At 40.4% G+C, this 15309-nt stretch overlaps 1 protein-coding gene across 1 annotated transcript in view; it reads right to left on the bottom strand.

Annotated features, from left to right (window-relative positions):
- The window catches only part of LOC109928202 (glucosaminyl (N-acetyl) transferase 1), a 92634-nt gene extending 77602 nt beyond the window's left edge, over positions 1–15032 (bottom strand). The window contains exon 1 of the mRNA XM_020528211.2: positions 14664–15032. The gene's annotated coding sequence lies outside the window, so the exon portion shown is untranslated. The remainder of the gene's footprint in view (positions 1–14663) is intronic.
- Positions 15033–15309: the final 277 nt, after the last annotated feature.

Below are 15309 nucleotides of genomic sequence, written 5' to 3' on the forward strand. Positions count from 1 at the left end.
AGAACAAATCTCTCTTAAAGGCCCAATACTGTCACAGTTTGTTCATTAGGGGGTCATCTAATGGTATCTTACTTTAATGAAAAAAGCTGCGCAAATTATGGCAGATTTGTTTTTCATTGTTTGAACTCCATGGACAATGGGGCTAAAATTTCCATGATATCAAAGGTGCATAGCACTACTTGAGGGAGAGATTCATTGTGATTGCTAGAGTAGTATCAGGAATTGAATCGATTTCAAAGAAATCAAGGTGGTTCAATCTACTAGAGTGGCACCAAAGTTTTCCATTATGAGGTGGAGATGACAACAGACATTCTGTAACCACAGGCAAAAGAGATCTTGCATGCTTGCATTTTTTTTTAAAGTCCTCATGGAGGAAACAATGTTTATCATCATGGGACAGAGCTTTGCCGAGATCATAGTCACTAGTGACGCTGCATGGTTCAAAGATGAGGGTACTTGCATTCTTAATCCTCCTTCTGTCTTTTAGATTCTCCTTTATTCCACAATTTGGGGAATAACAATCTGCAGATGGCACACACATAGACTTCTTACTTCATCCCTGACCCAATCCTTTCTCAAAAGCCAGGGCCTCCCTAGTCAGTGGAAGAAGATGAGAACATTGAGGATGAGGAGAAGCCATCACTTAATCTTACCCTCATGACCACTGTGATGAAAGGTGATATAAAATACTTTGGGGTCTTGAATTTTAAAGTACGAGCAGATAGATATTGTGAAATTTTATTTTTAGAGTAAATTTGGAAAGTGACCTAAACATATCAGTTCTGAGAAGATATATGACTACAGTCAAGTGCCAAGCAGACTCCTGTGATGTTAATGAATAAGATATTTATGCTGTTGAGTTTATGACAAGCAGTGTAAACACTTTAAGACAATTAGTTTTCTTCTGACTCTGAGTCGAGATAGAAGAATAATTTCTCCAAATTTAAGTCTCTGAAACAGACCATATTGGGAAACAAGTTGAACTTTATTTTCCGGCTTGTATCAAGACATTTCTAAATTGTCTTCTACATTATTTAACTTAGTTTATTTGTCTTTTTTTTTGTTTCATAAACTTACATTCATTAAAGAACATCTGCAGCCTTGTGAGAATGAGTTTCAGTGACGATGTTAACAAACCAATTATAAAATTAATTTATGATCTATCAAGCCAGGTTCAATTCTGGGATCTTATGTCTACAGTAGCAATATTAGTTGTGATTATAACAGCATCAACTCAGAGCTTTAAACAACATGTACTTTTTAGGCATGAATGTAATTTATGCTGGTAAGATTAAGAGCATAATAAACAAACAAAGCTACCACAACATTGACTGTGCTGCAAATTACTCCCTGGTGTGCACTAGAATTAGAACATAACCCGTGATGTCTTTTTATTCAAATGGAAATGCAAAAGTTATGAACCTGTAGAAAAACAAGGGAGACTGCTGCAATTGCAAAAATTATTACTAAGCATCAAAGGAAAAGTATTTGCCAGTATTGTCCTTATCAAACAGTAAATTGTGGTTGAATGCATCTATCCCAAAATCCGCTATGATTTCAGAATTGGCAGATCTACAATTGACATGACTCCTCATTGAGGCAGCAACAAAAGAAATGCCATGAGAAATAAATATATCCATTATATATTATCTTCAATGTTCTTACTAAGGCATTTGACCATGTGAGCACGGATAGTCCATTTAATATAGAGACCCTTACTATTTTGCTTTTACTTTTCTCATTGTTTTTGGTTTAGAACTTTAAGATAAGGCTAAGAGTTGAACTTTGAAGAGCCACTTTTTTAAAGGACAAGCAAACAAAGACAGATGTTTGCTGTTGGGAACTGGCCTAGAAAATAATGCAAATTAATTACTGATCTAAGGGAACTGCAGACCAAGTGGCACTGAGCTATTGCTAAGTTTAGGTCTGATAGATGGTTCACTGTTGAATTGGTCAATCAAGGGAGGACTGCTTCTGACTGGGTTTTAGCAGGAGGCAGTGTGATTTTTAAAAATTGCCAGAGGTGGTAGCTCACTTGGCTGCGTGGCTGAAGCAGAGTGATACCAACTGTGTGGGTTCAATTCCACCATCAGCTGAGGTTACAATGAAGGACGCTCCTTCTCACCCGTGGCACGATGACCCTCAGGTTTAACCACCAACCAGTCATCTCTCCCTCCCTCTCTAATGAGAGAGCAGCGCTATGATCCTGTAGGACTATGATTATTTTACAATCCCCAGCAATCTGTCATTTGATGCTGAACTCAATCGAAAAAGCTGGAACTGTTATGTCTAAGCTGAGGAAGGAAGTATGGAACAACAGCAATCTAAGGACACCAAACTATGAGTCTACCAAGCCTACATCCTCAGTGCACTCCTCAACACCAGTGAGACCTGGAATAACATATATTGGGCAGAGAAAAGGCTGTTTCTACAATGCTGTGTCTATTGTTTGTATCCTCAATATCTTTTGGCAGGACCTAGGTCATCAACACAGAGGCCCTGTAGTATGCTTATTCCATCAGCATACAGTCATTGCTATGTCAGTGATGTCTGCTCCAACTGAGCCACATTCACCAAATTCATGATAATCATATGATGGAAGAGTATCTGTATGATGAACTAGTCACTGAGTTACAATCTCCTGGAGTCCATATGGGTCTATAAAGGTGACAGACATTGACACTAGCATCTGAAAGATAGTCAAGTGTCAATAGTGTCCTCTGGAGACTGACTGTTTGAAAGGGCATAAGAAGAGGCGAGTCAAAAGGATGGCCCAGAAAGAACAGAGAATAGTGAATCATGCTTGTTTCAACCCACCATCTTCCTCTGCAACAAATACAGCAGAAACTGCCAAGCCAGAACGGGGCTACTGAGTCAAATAAACCATGTCGAGCAGAACCAACTGCTAAACGAGTGAGGAGGAAGTGGAAGGAAAGGAGGGAGTCCACAACATTGACACATCTTTCCTGTTGAGACTGTACAGTTTATTCATGAGTGACAAGAATGACATGAACTACAGCTCTCCATTCACCCATCAACTCATGCTTAACACAGTGTCAACTGTCATGGTAAATCTTTTGTATTAATGAGAATGAAAGCTTCGAGTTAGAATAAAAGAGGGAACAGTATATGGCAAGGCGCTGGGAACAACTGCAGGGCAGCCCGGACAGAGGGAAGGGATTTCATACATGCCGGCTCATTGGAGAGTGGGTCAGACATAGGTTCTGCTATGGAGAACTCAGATAAACACTTTAAAGGACCACAGTACAGAAGACTAATAAGTGTACATAAATTAAAAAAAACACAACTTCCATTGGAAAACAAACAGCTTCATCAAAGGTCTCACCTTTCTCTTGGAAGCCCAGACTGCTAACTTTGTGGGTCTGAAAACTAATGGTGTAGGTAGCTGCTTGGTAGCACACTAATCTAGCATGAAAGGAATGTTGGTGAATGGGGAGCTGTAGTTCAAGTTTCTGCTGTCATTCATGATTAAACTGTACAGTCCTGGCAGCAAGAATGTGTTAATGCTGTAACATACCTTCATCCTTTCCCCTTTCTGCCTTACTTCTCTATCTGCCAGTTCTGTTCAGCATGTTTTACTTGATTCTGTCAGTCACATTTAATTCCTGCCTGCGTAATGATCACAATGAAATGTACTTACCCAGCAGAATATTTTCTGTACATAAAAGCACCGTGAAACCACCCGAGTACATTATGGCCTGGGTCTACTGGTCTCTAGATAGTCAAATCAGAATTGTGCACCAGGACCTCCCAGAAAAGTCAACACAATTGAGCAAGCTTGAAGACTTTGAAGAGGCTTAAATATGATTAAGAATTGGAAACAGTTATGTTTAGAGTCAGGGAAATTGTATCTCAATTCTGCATATAGCTACTGAGCATAGGCAAAAGCAAACAATGTCATTGCGATACCAGATCACAGGGACCGGGAGCCTTAGTCTGTAACGATACAAGTAGTCTTTTTTTACTATCCTTAGCATGTAGTTACATTCAGTAAAACCTGTTGCTGTTCACTTACAAGAGAGTAGATCTCACATTACCACAGGAAAGCAATCATGAAATCAAGATAATTAAGAAAATTATGATAATAGTAGTTATGGTCATACCATCAATTATAGTATGGATAAAATGAAGAACATATAGGACATAATAATATATCTGCATAAGTTAACAGTTGTTTTATCATGTTGATGTTGTCATTTAAAAGTATTTGTTGCTGTATTCAAGGATGGATAAATTCTTGACTCCTCAACACGCAGAGCTGAGGGTAAGGTAAAAAAAAACTGCCTGAATTTTATAGTCATCAGTAAAAGAATGGAGGTCACCATTCACTTTTCTGACAGCTGTCTATAGCTTCTGAATGGAGACTGGCTACCATCAAGCATTTGACCCTATGTGGTATCATCTCCAGTGTTTTTGTGGCATCTGTGAGCATAGCAATCAATAGTGTGGTTCCTAAACTAATCAAACCGCATAATTCCCAGTGACACACAGAAAGTCTAAACAAGAAAGTATGAAGTATAATATTCAATTAATTGTAAAATCATTACAGAAGATGAAATGAAGAGAAGAAGGGTGACAGTAATTAAAAGGAGAGACAAAGCAAATAATTTTTAATTTTAACATCTTCCACATTAATTAAAATCTGAAGGAAAAAGATTCCTGACTTATTAAACTAAATTTCCGGAGCCATATTAGTCATTTGGCAGTAATTAGGGTTTTATCCTGCCATTAAAAAATCACTTAAACCTGAATGCACTCATGCCAACTTATTCCGCCATGTAGAGGAACCTCACAAAACTAACATGGATTTCAATCTTTTGATGAGAGACTGGTGTTGCAAAGCTTTCGGAGGAGTGCAGCAAATTATACCACAACCTCCCTTCGGATTTTCATGTTTAATTGAGCGTATGCAAACTCCAGGTGTGGCTGCCTGACTTACTCTATAACAACAAAACACTGAGAGCCTTGCCTTTATTTGGCATATATATATATATGAAATACAAGTCAATGCTGATTAAATGGGGAGCTAACGTGGCCAGGTTTTGATGTTACAGGTATGTTCTGCTTGGGTTGGAAATGTTACTTTCCAATTGAGATGGTGCTTTTGCCCTTGTCCAAAATACAGCCCAAGTATTGAATCCAGTAAAAGTCTGGAATTAAGAGTCTAATGATCACCATGAAACCATTGTCGACTGTTGAAAAAAATCTGTCTGATTCACTAATGTCCTTTAGGGAAGGATATCTGCCACCCTTACCTGGTCTGGCCTACATGTGACTTCAGACCCACACAATGTGATTGACTCTTAACTGCCCTCTGGGGCAAATAGGGGTGGGAAATAAATACAGACCTGGCCAGTGATGCCCTCATCCCATGAACAAATACAAAAAAGTCATTTTCTAATCATGAATAAGCATAAACATTGATCATTGCAATAAATGACTCATTTAAACTTTTGTATCAGGCATTTGATAAGAAACTGAGTAGAAACATGCATACAATTCAATCCTGGATCATTTTTCCTAGTATTGATTTTATGTGCTTTCTACCAGAAAGTCTCATCTTTCTCTCAGTTCAATCTTCTTTGCAAATTAATGTATATTACAAGCAAAATTGGTAATGTATTTGTTGTCAGGTAATTTACAGACTAGGTAGCCACTATAATAGAATTGTCTAAGGTTCTTGAGTAGATTTGTAGCTTGTGTTGTGGATGCTGTGGTTGGTTCACTCACCGAGCTGGTTCGTTAGTTTGTACTCATTTCATTACCCTGTTGGGTAACATCATCAGTGCAGTCTCCAATGAAGCGTTCAAAAGTGAAAGAACTGCAGATGCTGTAAAGCAGGAACACAACAAAGTTGCTGGAAAAGCTCAGCAGGTCTGGCAGAATCTGTGAAGAAAAAAACAGAGTTAACATTTGGGTCCAGTGACCCTTCCTCAGAACCCTTCTGCCAGATGCTGCCAGATCTGATGAAGCGTTGTTGTATTTTCCCGCCTGGTATATAAAATCTGGGCTCTATTGAATTTGATTATCTCATTTCCAGTTTTCTTTCGCAGTGGTGTATATATACAGTGTAGTTCTATGTGTTTGTTGATGTGGCCTTCTTGGTGAAGAACCAGGCCTCTTAGAATTCCCATGCTTGTCTCTGTTTGGCCTGTCCTAGGATCCTGTTGTTGTCCCAATCGAACTGGTGATTCTCCTTATCCGTGTGAATGAAAATGAGTGAGTATTGGTCATGTCTTTTTGTTGCTAGTTGGTGTTCATGTATTCTTGTAGCCAATTTTCTTCCTGCCTGTCCAATGTAATGTTTGCCGCAGTCCTTGCATGGAATTTTGTATATTATGTTGTTTCTGTCCATAGTGGGTGCCTGTAGGGTTGACGTGGGTTTGTGTGCTACTCTGATGCCCAATGGTCGTAGGAGTCTTGTGGTCAGTTTGGATATGTTCTTGATGTATGGTAGCATGATGAGTGTGTTAGGGTGTGCAGTATCTTCCTGTTGTTGTTCGTGTGATAGCCATCATCAGATCCAGTTGATCCACTAGTTTCAGCACACTGTCTGCGGAGATGGTGTCACTCAGGTCTCGTTCTTTTCGAAGTGTTCCTAGTGTTTCTCTTGCCAGTGGTATGTCATTCGATGTGAATAGGGCGGTAATGTCAAAGGACACTATAGCCTCGTCCTCATCTATTCTTATGTCTTTGAGGGATTTGAGGAAATCCTGGGCTGAGTGGATTGAGTGGGGTGACATGCTGATGAGGTGGTTTAGTCTTCATTGTAACTCCTTGGCTAACTTGTGTGTTGGCGTGACTGGGAAGGAGACTATGGGTCTGAGGGGTACTTCCCATTTGTGTACTTTTGGGAGGCCGTAGAATCGGGGGGTGTTTGACCCTTCAGGTTTCATTTTGAGGTAGTCTGTTTTGTTGATTTGTCCGGTGTGTTTGAGTCCCTTTAGTGTGTTGATTATTTTATTACCCAGTTGTGGTGCTGGGTCTATTTGCACTTGCTGGTATGCGTTCGTGTCTGCTAATAACGTCTGTGCTTTAGTGAGGTAATCCCATTTGTTTAGTATTACTGTCATGTGCCCTTTATCCACTGGTAGTATTATGATGTTTTTGTCTTTTTTCAGTCCTTCTAGGGCCTTCCTTTCTGATGTGTTGAGAGTGTCAAGTTTTCTCCTTCTGGTCAGTGTCAGGACCACTGTCTGTCTTATGGTTTGTTGTGTTTCCTCATTGATGCCATTGGTCTTCAGTATGGTTTCTAGTGTGGCTAGAAATTCTGCCTTGTTAGCATCTCTGTGGTTGTAGTTGAGTCCACGTATTAGAACAGCTTTCTCTGTGTCTGTTACTTTCCTGTCTGAAAGGTTTCTTATCCAAGTGTCTAATCTATGGTTGTCCTTTCGGTGGGTTAGTTTGGCTAGTTTTTCTTGTAGGATCTGTCTTTTCTTGGTTTTTGTTATCTGTTGACCGACGTTAATGGCTCGTTCTAAGTCTGTTGTCCAGTCTAGGTTGGCAGTGTCTAGGAATAGGGTTTTTTGGCGCATAATTTCTCTGTCATATCTATGGAGCCGGTTGTGTGCATCGCTGATCATTATTTCCACCATCCTGCAGCCATTGTGTTCTGCTGTCCTATGAGCTTGTGGGTTGTTGATGGGGGATTTGTACCTCACACTGCGTGGTCGTACCTGGCTCCTGAAGCATCCATGTAGGAAGTACAGTTGCTTGCGGGTAGCGCTCTGTCATTTGGCATAATTTTCCTATTTCTGGGCCAATTTGAGAGTACTTTGCCCGAAGGTCACTAAGGTTCTTGAGTAGATTTGTATCTCAGGTTGTGGATGCTGTGGTTGGTTTGCTCGCCGAGCTGGTTCATTAGTTTGCAGACATTTCATTACCCTGTTGGGTAACATCATCAGTGCAGCCTCCAATGAAGCGCTGTTGTGTTTTCCTGCCTGGTATTTAAACTCTGGGCTCCATTCGATTTGATTACCTCATTTCCGGTTTTCCTTCGAAGTGGTGTATATGTAGGGTCTAGTTCTATGTGTTTGTTGATGTAGCCTTCTTGGTGGAGAACCAGGCCTCTTGGAATTCCTGTAATTGTCTCTGTTTGGCCTATCCTAGGATCCTGGTGTTGTCCCAACCGAACTGGTGATTCTCCTTATCCGTGTGAATGGAAACGAGCGAGTATTAGTTGTGTCTTTTTGTTGCTAGTTGATGTTCATGTACTCTTGTGGCCAATTTTCTTCCTGTCTGTCCAATGTAATGTTTGTCACAGTCCTTGCATGGAATCTTGTATATCACGTTGGTTCTGTCCATATTGGGTAAGAGGTTCTTTGGTTCAAGTTAGCAGTTGGCGTAGGGTTGATGTGGGTTTGTGTGCTACTCTGATGCCCAATGGTCGTAGGAGTCTTGTGGTCAGTTTGGATATGTTCTTAATGTATGGTGGCATGATGAGTGTGTTAGGGCGTGCAGTATCTTCCTGTAGTTGTTAGCATGATAGGCATCTTCAGATCCAGTTGCTCGGGTATCCGTTGTCCTTAAATACTTGATGGAGGTATTCTTCTTCTTTTTGGCGTAGTTCTGGGTTGCTACAGTTAATTGTCACTCGTTTAAATGGTGTTTTCACACAACTTTGTTTGTGGGTGTTAGGGTGGTTACTGTTGAAATTCAGTACTTGGTCAGTCTGCGTGGCTTTCCTGTGTACCTTTGTTAGGAATGCCCCGTTGGCACTGCATTCTACCATGACATCCAGGAATGGGAGCTGTTCGTTCTTTTCCTCTTTCCCCTGAATTTGATGCCGGTGAGAGCATTGTTTATTAGTTGGTGTGTCTCCTCTAGTTTGGTACGTTTGATGATGATGGAAGTGTCATCCACGTTTTGGATCCATAGTTTAGGTTGGGTTTGTGGAAGGGCCATGCTTTTGAGTCTCTGCATCATCGCTACTGCTATTAGTCCGGAGATAGGTGACCCCCTGGGTGTCCTGTTGATTTGTTCATAGATTTGGCCATTAAAGGTAAAGTAGGTCGTTAGGCATAAGTCCAATAGTTTCAGCATGTTGTCTGCAGAGATGGTGTCACTCAGGTCTCGATCTTTTAGTAATGTTGCTAGTGTTTCTCTTGCTAGTGGTATGTCATTCGATGGGAATAGGGCGGTAACATCAAAGGTCACCATGGTCTCGTCCTCATCTATTCTTATGTCTTTGAGGGATTTGAGGAACTCCTGGGCTGAGTGGATTGAGTGGGGTGACTTGCTGACGAGGCGCCTCAGTCTTCGTTGTAACTCCTTGGCTAACCTACGTGTTGGTGTGCCTGGGAGGGAGACTATGGGTCTGAGGGGTGCTTCCAGTTTGTGTACATTTGGGAGGCCGTAGAATCAGGGGGTGTAATTGATGAACAACATAGTTGATGAACATCAACTAGCAGCAAAACGGCACAACAAACTCTCCTTAATATTGGTACACTCAGATAATGAAGGCTATCAGTTTAACTCAGACAAGGTAACCATAGTAGATACACATTGGAGTTCCTAGAGGCATGGTTCTCCAACCGTAATGCAATCAACAAACGTATAGAATTGGACCCCATATACAAACTCATACAGATCAAAACTGGAAATGACACTACTCACCATACGGACCGGACAGTATAAATTCCAAGCGGAGTAGAATAGCACCGCTTCGTTGGCGGCTCCACTGATGATGTCACCTAGTATGGTGACGAAACGTGTGAAAGAGAACAAGCCAGCTCGGCGAACAAGTCAACAACCTCACCCACAACCCTAGCTACAGATCTTGGCCAAAACTTTGAATCATTTACATCAGACTGGCTGCATTTACAAAAAATATTATTGGCCCAGGAGCTTATTCTATGAGATTGTAACAAAATAATGGAATCTATGCAATAATTAATAAAGATAGCATAAAAAAGAAAGAACAAAAAGAAAAAAAAAGCTAAAGAACAAAAGGAAGTCACGTTAAAAAAAGACTCAAGGAATATTTTCATCAACCTGAAAAGAATCACCATGAGTAGCAGATATCGTCATTTAGATTGGTATGATCTTCTCCACACCAATAACAGGAAGATGCATGGTTTACATGACGTTCTGTTGTCAGCCTATTTCTTAACTCAGCTTCTCAATTTTTGGCTTCCTACGTTACATCAACTACCCACAATTCAAGTTTTAGGAACAGTATCTTCTCTGTTATTTGGATATTTCACAGGGTTTGAGGCCTTAATAACAGCTATCTTTTTGCTTGGAATATAAAATGCCATCATTCAGCACCCAGGAAGGGAGAGATGTACAACAATTGGTTGTTTCCTAGGTCCTGATAGACTTCATCCTAGGATTTTAAAAAAGGGTGGCTAATGAGACACTAAGTGCATTCATGTTATTTTACAAAATTTACTAGATTCTGGAAAGGTTACTTCAGACAGCAAGAAGGAGGAGAGAGAGAAAAAGGAAACTGGGGGGGGGGGTGGGGCATTAGTTTGACATCTAGCATGAAGAAGGTGCTAGAATTAATCAGTAAGAAGGTTATAGCTGAGCACTTGGAAAAATTTAAGATAATCAGGACCAGGCAGCATGATTTTGCAAAAATGGAATCATATTAAACCAATTTATTGGAGTTCAATAAGTTGGAGATCATGGACAGGCTTTGTAGAGTCAGGAGAAGAGTTACCACAAAATTCCCAAACTCTAATCTGTTCTCTAAGCCATAGTACCCATACTTAGCTAGTCCAGTTCAGTTTCTGGTTGATGGTTACCCAAGGACATTGATAGTCAGAATTCAGTAATTGTAATGTCATTGAATGTCAAGGAGTGATGGTTGGAGATAGTCATTGCCTGGCACTTGGGTGGTGCAAATGTTACTTGCCACTTGTCAACCCAAGCCTGGATATTATTCAGATGTTGTTACAGCATGCATAAATGAGTGTTTTTCTGATTGAAAAGTGGAATCCCATAGGATTCTGTCCTGGGCCTCAATTTTTTTCGAATATATTTTAATTATTTAGACAAGGACAAACTGGCTATATTTGCACCTGACATAAAAATAAATAGGAAAATATGTTGTAAAGAGAACATAAATAGGTTACAGACAGATATAGACAGGATATGTGTCCGGACAAAAAAAATCTGACAGAATGGAGTGTAATGTGGGAAAATGTGAAGATTCTTACTTTGTTAGGATGAAAAAAGATGCAAAGTATTACTGAAATGGACGAATGACTGCAGAATTCTGAGGTGCACAGAGATCTGCATCCTTTTATGTTAATGTACAGTACAGCAAGTTAATTAAGAAGGCTTAGGGGAGGCGATGGCCTAGTGGCAATATCGCTGGACTGTTAATCCAGAGACCCAGTTAATGTTCTGGGGACTCGTGTTTGAATCCTGCCATGGCAGATGATAGAATTTGAAGTCATTAAAAATCTGGAATTAATAGTCTAATGATGACAATGAATCAATTGCCAATTGTTGGGGGAAAAACCCAATGCCCTTTAGGGATGGGAAACTGCCATCCTTAGCTGGTCTGGCCTACATGTGACTCCAGGCCCACAGCAATGTTGTTGACTCTTAGCTGCCTTCCGGGCATAAATGCTGGCCTAGCCAGTGACACCCTCCTCCCATGAATGAATATAAAAAAAGAAATGTGCTCTTTTGCTATGATAGTTAGGATGTCTTACTTCAGTTATATATGGCAGTGAGGCAACCACACCTGAAGAACTGTGGAGTTTTGATATCCTTGTGTAAAGAAGGATGGAAATGCATTGGAAGTGATTTAGATGAGGTTATTAGATTGATACCTGGAATGTGTGAGGTGTTTCCTGAGGAAATGTTGAACAGACTGGTCTTTTTTTCCATTAGAGTTTGGTGACTTGTTTGAAGTACATTAGAACTTAAGTAACAGCAAAATACTCCTGTGCTGGAAATCTGAAAGAAAAACAGAAAATGCTGGAGAAACTCATTAACATCTGTAAAGAAAGAAACAGAATTAATATTTTGAGTCCAAATGACCCTTCTTCAAAGCTCAGTTATGAAGCACTTCTTCAGATTTTTCTTCAACATTCAGTTCTAAAGTCATTTTGGGCTTGAAACATTAACTCTGCTTCTCTCTTCACACATGCTGTCAGACCTGCTAAGTTTCCCCGATATTTTCTGTTTTTGTTAAAATATTTAAGATTCTGACCAGTCTTGACAAAGTGAACATGAAAGAAATGTCTCCTCCTGGGAATGAGACCAGGACTACTGTTTTGTGTTTAAAAATCAGGGGTCTGCCTTTATGACAGAGATGAAGAGAGTTCTTTTTTCCCTCTCAGAGGGACATGTAATTTTATAATTCCACCTCAGAAGGCAATGAAAGCAGGATCATCAAATATTTATAAGTCACTCGCAGCAAAATTCAGCACCACATCCTTGCAAGTTATGTCAATAATTTCTCTGGCAGTGGCATCTCTTTTGTGTATGTAAAATAATTTACAGCCAATCAGTGACTAAACATGACTCATTCTTCACATGAAAACTCGAAAGAGCATCTGCGTTTGTATGACCTGACTTATGATACTTAATATCATGCTGATAGCTAATTTTAGCCTTTGATTATTGTTTCTCAAAGACAACTTTTACCATGAGTAGTAATTTTCCTATGTCAGATTTATTCTCCCTGATCCCTTCTGTAAATAACTTGATATTTTCACAAATCAATTCCTTCTAATCCTTTTTTTTTGTTTCCTCTTATTCTTAATCATCAACAGTTCACTCGAATACTAACGACCCAACACTGGAATGTGATTATTGGAATAACTAGTCAGCTTTACCTCAGTTTTGCAAGGTAATATCACTGATGCACTTTTGAACTCTCCTCCAGACTTTGCTACAGCTGCATAAATACGACAGTAAGCTTTGTTTCTCTGCCTCTCTTATCTTTAGGTGTTGGAATTACTTTGTCATTCTGTTTAGATACCTATCATGAGTACGCTCAAGGATTTCTTGACTCCTTAACTAGCTTTAGATCCACCTTGAAATGACAAGCAAGAGGGGCAAGGACTATGGTTGGGCAGGTGGGTGGTGCAGTCACAAGAAGGGAGTTAACGACACAACCAGATCAGCCACAAAAACAGAAATTGCTGGGAAAGCTCAGCAGATCTTGCAGCTTCTGTGGAGAGAAATCAGAGTGAACCTTTCTGGTCGAGTGAAGGGTCCACCTGAAATGTTAACTGTGATTTCTCTCTACAGGTGCTGCCAGACCTGCTGAGCTTTTCTTGCAATTTATGTTTTTCATTCTGATTTACAGCATCCACAGTTCTTTCAGTTTTTATTCAGATCATTCACAATCTTATTTAATGGCAGGTCAGATTTTAAGCAATTCAATCTGGTGTAATGCTGCAACCTTGAGCTGGACAGTGACCTAGAACATGAACAGTTTCTTCCTGCATGCCTTTGATTTTATGACCGAGTGCAGGATGTATGGCCTAGTGCGGAGAAGTGGGCGAGTCTATGTCCTAGCATATTTTTTAGCGGTACAAACTAGATGGGCCGAAGGGCCATCTCTCGTGTACTATATGATTCTATGAAATGCTTGAAAGGAAGAAGCGAATTGTGAACTACCATGGACTTAATGCCCATGGTCTAAAAAACTGTGTTTGGAGTTGAATTAGATCCTGGCTACTTCAATGCCCGGCTAAATAACCAGTTGATGAAGCTAGACCTTGACAGATACTGAAAAAGATGGCCCTGGAAACAAATCCAACCCCTCAGCACAGCCAACAAGCTGAAGGGGACGACTGTCCATCATTTCGCAAAGTCATTCATTCCCTGAAAGAATCACTGAGATGCTGGGAACTCTAAAGGAAACAACAGCTGAAAATGTGACACCACTTCAAGGCACCTTACATCCATCTACAGCAGAGGCCAGCAATAAACGAGAACAGTTAAAAGCAAACGTCCACGCTTTTAACAACTGCCGATTATTCATGCATTTTCACATCACTGTTAGCAGAAGAAACAGCATTAAATGAATTTGAATTGATTGGCTTAATATATTTTGCTTTATTATCCTGGCGTAGCATTGTTGAAAGGCTCTTGCTAGATTGAGCGCTGTCTTTAGATCGGAAGCTAATGGATGGCGTTACAGTAGAGTCCCAGTGTCTATCGTAAGACGGCTATTTTCCTTCGGACGTCATAACAGCTAGAGACAGGCAAAGACTTTCATTCATCTCACCCACAGTATTTGTGTGATTCATTTCTCATAAACATGGACTCTATTTGGTGACAAAAACCTCTTTCTTAAAACTCAACAATTTTTCTTGCTCCTCTGTCTAGGCCGTTGACATAGTATACTTAAACTTAAAACACAACGAACTGCACGAAACGGGACTGAACATATAGTTAATTTACATTCCCGTTAAGCAGCTCTGTGTGTTAAGTTGTTTTCTTTCAAAAAAGTTAAAAAGCAACCCATATCAGGAAAGTGCATCAAAACAAGGAGAACAAAACATGCCTGTGTATTTGGTAAACGTTTTCTACTGTGTTCCATGGATGCGGAGCTTGAACGTACAGCCAGAATGAAAATTCAATTTTTCAGAGCGGATTCGGAGCTGAAGTTTCGGTAACAACACCTAAAGTTTAAAAACCGAACTGAAAGAGTAAATCTGACTCACAGTCAAATCAATGCCCGGGCAATGTTGGAGCTCCCCGCGTCTTCATGGTCAGGTCGAGGAAGCATTAGCATGTTCCTGTTTGCTTCTGTGTGGAAGGCTGTTGCCGAGAGCTCTCAGTGAAATAGACAAGCTGCGGCTGTGAAACTAACTAGCTGAGAGAACTGGCTACGATTTGACCTTGCATCTACGACGCTCTTTTTTTTTTGGGGGGTGGGGGGTTCTTTGTCCCTCTTTGGTATGGCTCTTTTCGCAGTTGTTTCCTAGCCCAAGTAGAATGCCTGTTGAATTCCGGCTGACTGACGCTGTCGCTGCAGTTACTGATGCTTTCCTTCACCACGTGTGGGCGCCCCCTAACTCCATCAAACACCTCACAACGGCGTCTGTACAGTTATTATAGCGGAAATAAGAAAAAGGTACCAAGCACAATCTCGATATCAACCCGAAAGAGGAAGTCAGTTTTCGTTGATGACGATGAATCAGCACAGTCCACCTTAAGAAGCTTACAAATGTACTGATTTCGCATTTTACCTGCAGTGTTTCCCACTTGCTAATCCAAAACTACACTGAAAAAAAATCTTTTCGCCTTTGATCGCGATTGCAATAGGATTTCAATATTAGTTGGTTGGTAAAAACTGCATTTGTACTT

This window comes from Rhincodon typus, chromosome 3 (assembly GCF_021869965.1).
Source record: "Rhincodon typus isolate 14 chromosome 3, sRhiTyp1.1, whole genome shotgun sequence".
Lineage (NCBI taxonomy): Eukaryota > Metazoa > Chordata > Chondrichthyes > Orectolobiformes > Rhincodontidae > Rhincodon > Rhincodon typus.